We start from the raw sequence: 6,822 nt of genomic DNA, 5'->3' as shown, positions 1-6,822 counted from the left end.
AGCATGGGCCACTACATTTCTAAGCACCGCTATGAAAATAAATTCTATGTTGGCCAATCACAAGACACTACCAGGAGTAAGACAGTTTGGAATTGAGCTAAAGTCACTTCATGATTTTGTGCATGGAACTCTGTGTAAGGCCAAGTAAAATAAACTAGTGTTTCCAGCCCGGATTTCTAAAAAAAATTGACAGGGCGGGTGGCTTTTTATTTCATTTCCTGAATTTTTATTATTTGCAATTATGTAGTTTCTCTATGTCAATGATGCAGTGTATTTACATTTTTCCCAAGAGATAATAGGAGTTTTCTGTGATTCTGAGGTGAAACATGAAATATTTATTAATAAACACAACTCGCAAGTCATATATTACTGAAACTAAAGTTTCTAGTTCTTCTGCAAGTTTTTCAAAGTCAGTAGCACAAGTTGTTTCTTGTTTTATAGGCTTTTGGTTAAAAATAACAAATAAGAAACAATTTGAAGCAGCCCCCCCAAAAGACGCAGGCGGGGATGGGAAACGTTTGTTTATTTTTACTTGGCCAAGTAGTATAAAGTTTTGGCAAAATCGTAATTTTAGTTTTAGAAATAGTCCTTATAATTTTTCAAATGGTAATTATTTACTGTCATATGCCACCCTAATATTGGGTGTCAAAACTTGAAATAAATTGATATACGGTTTATTAATAGTGTTATTGAAAAATTACCTTGAACATATGATTGCAAGAATGAAGTATTCTTCAATACCCTTCCATCACTGATCCTTCCTTGACACCCGACATCACAGTAAATGAACCTGTAATCCGCGTCAGCTACAGCCATTAAAACAATGCTGTAAAAGCCTTTGTAGTTATAGAATTCGGACCCAGAGTTACGTGGATGCAATATACGGATGCGTTTTCCGTCTGCAGCGCCTACGCAGTTGGGTAGTTGCCAACGATCCCTGAATCAGTCGGCGATGAGACGCCATTCCTCAGGGTTGCGGGGACAGGAAAAGTACTCGTCTTTCAAAACAAGAAGTATTGCTCTGCATACTTCTGGAATAATTATCGACAGAGATGGAGCACTGATTCGAAACTGATATTGGAGGCTCTAATATGATTCGCCGGTTGCCAGAAATCTGAGGGTAACAGCCAGTCGTTCGCCCGCCGCTCTCTCATACGGGCAGCTTGTTTGAAAAATCAAAGGCTCAAGCTTTCCAAGAAGCTCCTAGAACACGAAAATAACTTAACTTACAATTATCACAAAGAGTTGACGTTCCTTTAAACCAGAATATTGGGTTATTTTATTCGTACTTCCTTACGGTTTTACGTGAAACATTTCGCCTCAAACGAGTGTCTAAATCAGAGCTAAGTCATGTCGCATGCGATAGTCGTAGGTCAAAATCGTGGCGTCTAAATCGGCCTCTAGTGGCTCATGCTCTGCTTACGTATACTCGCTTTGAAACATTGTACGCTATATTTTGCTTTACAAATCAGAATGTTTCATAGCTTGATATGAAAGATTGACACAAATGGTGTTTTCCTTCCTTTACTCCCGGGCCTTCACTAACTGCCCAAGTCTTGCATTCTTGTGTGGCCACCTTGACTAGTTGAAGTTAACCTATTAACCATTATGGGAATGAAAGAAACATACTATTTGAGTGACATGAACTTATTACTTTTGCAATTTCCGAGCGTTAGCCCTTTGTCGAAGGGTTCCGTTCTAGCGTAAGAGCTTTGTAAATGATTTGCTCGTTCTCGACGATGACAATGGGAAAGTTCTCGTGTTTGCAAAAAATTAATACGACGATACAAGCTTAATAATGGCCTTTACTCCAGTAAACTTCGCATTAGTCAATGGTTATTCGCAAATAAACTATTTATCTAACACACATTCAGATTCATAACTGCTTTGTTCCACAAAGGCTTTGCAGCAAGTCAAAAACGATTTGGGAAATATGCAGTGTGATTAAAAAATACACGTATGCATCTTCGTATGCATCTGCATCGATAAGTCTGCTAATCATCTACGTTAGCATCACATGTATAAGATTGTTAAGAATAAACAAACAAACTACAGACCGCTTTCTTAAAAATGAATCAACGAAAATAGATCACTTATTATAAAACGTTCACAGGCTGAATTTTTGCCAGGTTGCTAAACGCAGTATTCTGCGACATGGTAGATAAATACAAAATAAAGCTCTTTGTTCAGTTTTAACCAAGTTGTTCTCTTTCCGTAAAGACTTGAAAATTTGATATGATTTGATCTGCAAGTTGACTTGGGAATTAAAAGTTTTGTTTTCGGCGAAGAATGGCTTTTCTGCAATAATAAAAAACAATAATAACATAATTACTGAAGCCGTTCATATCATAAGAGTGAAATTCAGAAAAAATTGAATAAATTGGATCCAAGGGCTACTCTCCCTTTATTCGCCTACAAACCTTTTACTACCGACATGTAGCAATTATGTTATGAAACTTCATCAATACATTTTTTTTTCAAATTTAGTGATGAGAATTGGTAAATTTGTGATGTTGTTTTGTCGAAGTATGTGTCGAGCCAGGTGAAACGCGTCGCCTACTCCTCTAATTACGCTTCCGAGTTAATAATTTGCTTTACGGTTTTCTAGTTCGCCCACGAAATCCCTCGCTAGTGATCAGCCATTTTTTATCGTGAGTTGTGATTGGCTGTTGTTCATCGTAGGCTATGATTGGCTAGTTCTAGGTATATATGGGAGATAGGGCAATGTCCTTTACACTACACTTCTGCATACCGAAACCATGGCATCGCTCAAGACTTTCACAGCACTCTGCATCTCTGTCCTTATCGTTGCTATTCTAATTTCTTCTGCAAGAGCGAGTAAGAACCCGGTCCCAGGGATTCCTTTTGGAAAACGCAGTTATCTGGTAAGACTAGAACCGTGTCCGAGCCAGCGAGCTATCATTAATCAAAATGCGAGTCCAGTTTTGTTAAGTCGTTGCCTTTTTTTGAATATAGGAGTAGTAGTGATGATAGAAATTATACTTTTTAAAGAATTTCGGAAAACCGGAATTTCGGACATCTACAGTGACTTCGTATTCAAGTAAAATTCGAAAAGATACAAGAGAGAAACGAACCAATTCAATGATGTTTAAATTCGTTATATAAGATAGGGAAAAGCGCGCCCTGTTTTCGTAATAGTTGTCAAAATAATTAGGTGATCTAATTATTTTGTTGGTGTCGTCAGTCTATGCCATGTGCTTTCTTAGCTCATGCCTTGATTCGAATTCAAATTAGTGAGTTTACCTATCCTGTGTTTGCCGTCTTCTCGGATAAGAACACTAAACCGTAGGTACCGCCTTTCAAGCTGCACTACACTAACCTGAATCGAAGGGACGTAAATGAACCACTTGGGCATTCCGGCAGTGACCACCTTCAGTGAAAGTGCTTACTAACAATGAACACACGGGGAAGAACTTGATTATATACTTTCGAAGTTATTACATACAAGAAATCTAACTACTGCAAGCGAGTTCCTTATGGCTTGGGTTTGTTATTTTAAGGCGCGTACCAGGCTGATGATAGCTATTGTTTTACTAAAATTGTCTTAAAGAGCCACGGGCGAGCGAGAGAGAAACCTGTGATAATTTAAAACGAAAGGGTGTAGGATTTCTGTTCAGACTGGTTACCTACAAAAACAGGAATTCCTGCAAACAAAACAAAGTGGTCACAATAAAATGTTTTATTTTTCTCAGAATTCTAGGATTAAGGCAATACAAGGCAGAGGTTTGATTTGCGAGGCTGCTACTCTAATGGGATGCGGACAGGAGTCCGACGGACAAAGACCGGTTTCCAACTTCCGATTGACCAGGCCTCAACAAGACGCGTACTGATATAGAAGTGTCCCGGATGCGAAATGACGAAATGACGGAAGTATGGACGGAGAATTGTCCAAGAAAAGAACTCGCTATAAAATGTACAAATTTAGATTAAAATAATACTCAAATGTAGTGTACTTTACTAGATGTTTACATAGCTAATTAAAGTGAGTTTCATGAAAAGGTTGCTTCATTGAGTAAGCTTTTGTCGTCGTTATTTCCATCGTTTGCATTTGGTCCACTGCTAAAAGAACAGCACAAAAAGAAACCCAATAGCAGAGCTGTAGCAGGCTTCGAAACATTGGCGGGGGAGGGGCACGATATAGAAACCGACTGGCCATTTCACTAGGAGAGTGCAACACAGGGAGCCCATCACTAGGAGCGTGCCACACAGGGAGCCCATCACTAGGAGCGTGCAACACAGGAAGCCCATCACTAGGAGTGTGCAGCACAAGGAGCCCATTTCTGGGAGCGTACAACACTCCAGCTCGATCCCTCCAGAAATTGCAACTCTAAGCTGCTATAATGGCTACGAATTCCTCTTGTAGCGTGTTGAATTGTGTTTCGAAGTCGAAAAAGGCTGACAGAGAGGCACTTAAATAAGAAGCGCTCACCTTTTTCGATTCTGAAAACCCCTTCTACATCTGCTTTATTTAATCATCCGTTATACTATCAGTTTATAGTGATGAAATGGCAGCAAGACATTACATGGTTCTGATTGGCTCCCAGCTTTTTAATAAAAGCCATAGAAACTGAGTTTTCTAAAAGGTTTACTCATAGCGACATCTCAGCTGTAAACTTCTAGTAAGGTTTCTAATTGTATTAGAAAGCTAAATTAAAAGAACTCCTTCTCTGCCGTTTAACAAAACTACAACATAGAAAAACGCAACGTTGACAGGAAGTGTGACCGAGCAATTCTGAGGTTTAGCTTGTACTAGGCTCCACATTTCTCCACGGTTTATTTCTGACCACAGGAGACCCAATATTGAACGCGTAGGAGTAGACACAATATAGGTTGCGTGTTTGACCCCACAAATCAATAAGCTGAACTAGCAACATGCTGCGAATCGCGTAGTAAACCGTTTAGGGTCACCAATAACTTTGCACTGAACGCTTGTAATTAGTTTTTTATCCCCCCCCCCCCCCCTGCTATTTCATTTTATATTAAGAACAAAAATAAATTATTAACTAACGAAAGCGCAAATTGAAATACACAAAAAGAAAAATAACAAATCGACAGGTTTCAGTTGTATTTCGGAGTTGCTGGTTTACATATTATTCAACTCACAATTCAATAACATGGCCCGAGAAAAATAAATGTTGAATGATCATTTGATGTAGCGGAAACACCAAGATGACCCTTTTAAAGTGGCTTCTGTTTATATAAAAGAGAAGTAGCAGACAATTACCCTATGTGGGGGCTAATCACAAGACGCAATACATGCGCAATTATCTAGGAATAAGCGCATTTATGGAGGTTTGTTTACTGAATCATCATACAAAACGCGGTTTGGTGATAGCTGAGCTAGTTAACTGAGCATGAAAACAAAACACATTTCACTGACATATGGCCTGAACACTTAGCTTTAAGAGTCCTGTTTTGAAAACTCCACTCCATCTAATACTCACGTAATGATTATATAAGGGGATCAAAATGCGCGATTGAGGCGATAAAGGGACTCACATACGCCATCCCTCTAACAACTACGGCGGTTGAATCTTTTGTTATGAAATCTTTTCGCGTTTTTTTATTTTTATTTTTATCATAAGCAAGTTTTCATTTAATTTAACGGCCAAATTCAGCGTTCTTGACTAATCGGTGGGATCCCTAGTGTTAGTTTATATGGTTTACGTTTTCAACACGTTAAGTCAGTCTTTCCCTCTTTCTTCTATGACCAAAGCAAAAGAAATACTGAAATCTAAACGCTCGCAATAATTGTAAACTATTTCCAGGCCGGCAATAAAATCTGTTATGAGATATTTTCGTATTGCTACCAGTTGCAGTTTGTTTACGAGAAAATGAATTGTGTTTTCCCGATCTGTTAGCTACACCTGTTGACAGCAAGATGCGTCACAGTTAATAAACGATTATTTAGTATCATAAGGTCAGGCTCCGACTAGAATGTTGTTATAACCCCGATTATCCCACCTGCTTTGTCGCTGTATAACCTGTCACGATTAGGGTATGGTAATAAACCGTTAAACACCACGCTTTACTAATATTGCATATTTTAATAACACCTAAATATGTTTTGGTAAACGGGAACTGAATCCGCACAGGTTTATGTTGGACATCTTATTTCATTCCTAGTCTGTAGGATATGACGGAAAAAACATGACGTGACGCGTCAAATAAGCCCATTTCACATCGAATAAGGCGGAGAATTCCTCTGAGTACTTAGTAACTTATAGCAAACAAAATATCAAGTGCGACTTTTTTTTTTAATTGATGCGATTTTTTGTAAAGTGGCATTGAAATTTGAGCTTTTCGTCCCTGAGCTGATACACAGGGCAATGATGATCAAGGGAAAATTATCTTAAAAAGCAAAAATCTGGTTATGTGCACTTCGGCCTCACGTCATTTTTGTTTTAAAAATCAGTCCGTTATACAAGGAACCTATCGCCACTGAAGAAATTATGGAATTGCGCGTTTTCCAGGTTTTTCCGTCATGTCAGTCTGTAGTCTTTCTAGTTTTACCATGTTTCCCTAGTCCCTAAAGGCCCTGTCACACGTACGTTTTTTCTCTTGCGGCCTGTCTCGCAAAAAAACTGTTGCAGGTCGCATGCGCATTTCTTTGCGTGTGACACCCCCTTTGCAACTTGTTTTGCATTTCTCAAGGTCGCACGAAAAGTAGAACGCCCTACCTTGGCCCTGTCACAAGTAGACTTTTCGGCTGCAACTTGTCTCGCGAAAAAATTGTTGCAGGTCGCACGCGCCCTGTCACACGTGAAGTTTTTCCTGCGACTTGAAACAATTTGTTGCGGA

General features: G+C 39.0%; 1 long non-coding RNA gene across 1 annotated transcript; it reads left to right on the top strand.

Moving 5' to 3' along the window:
• The first annotated feature begins 2,595 nt into the window (after positions 1 to 2,595).
• LOC125568389 lies at positions 2,596 to 4,019 on the top strand. The gene is made up of 2 exons (XR_007312323.1): positions 2,596 to 2,885; positions 3,714 to 4,019. It is a non-coding gene; the product is annotated as an uncharacterized LOC125568389 (long non-coding RNA).
• The last annotated feature ends 2,803 nt before the right edge of the window (positions 4,020 to 6,822 follow it).

The sequence above is a fragment of the Nematostella vectensis genome, chromosome 7, assembly GCF_932526225.1.
Source record: "Nematostella vectensis chromosome 7, jaNemVect1.1, whole genome shotgun sequence".
NCBI lineage: Eukaryota > Metazoa > Cnidaria > Anthozoa > Actiniaria > Edwardsiidae > Nematostella > Nematostella vectensis.
The sequence above is the reverse complement of the archived record's forward strand: the minus strand, read 5'-3'. Positions and strand labels throughout refer to the sequence as shown.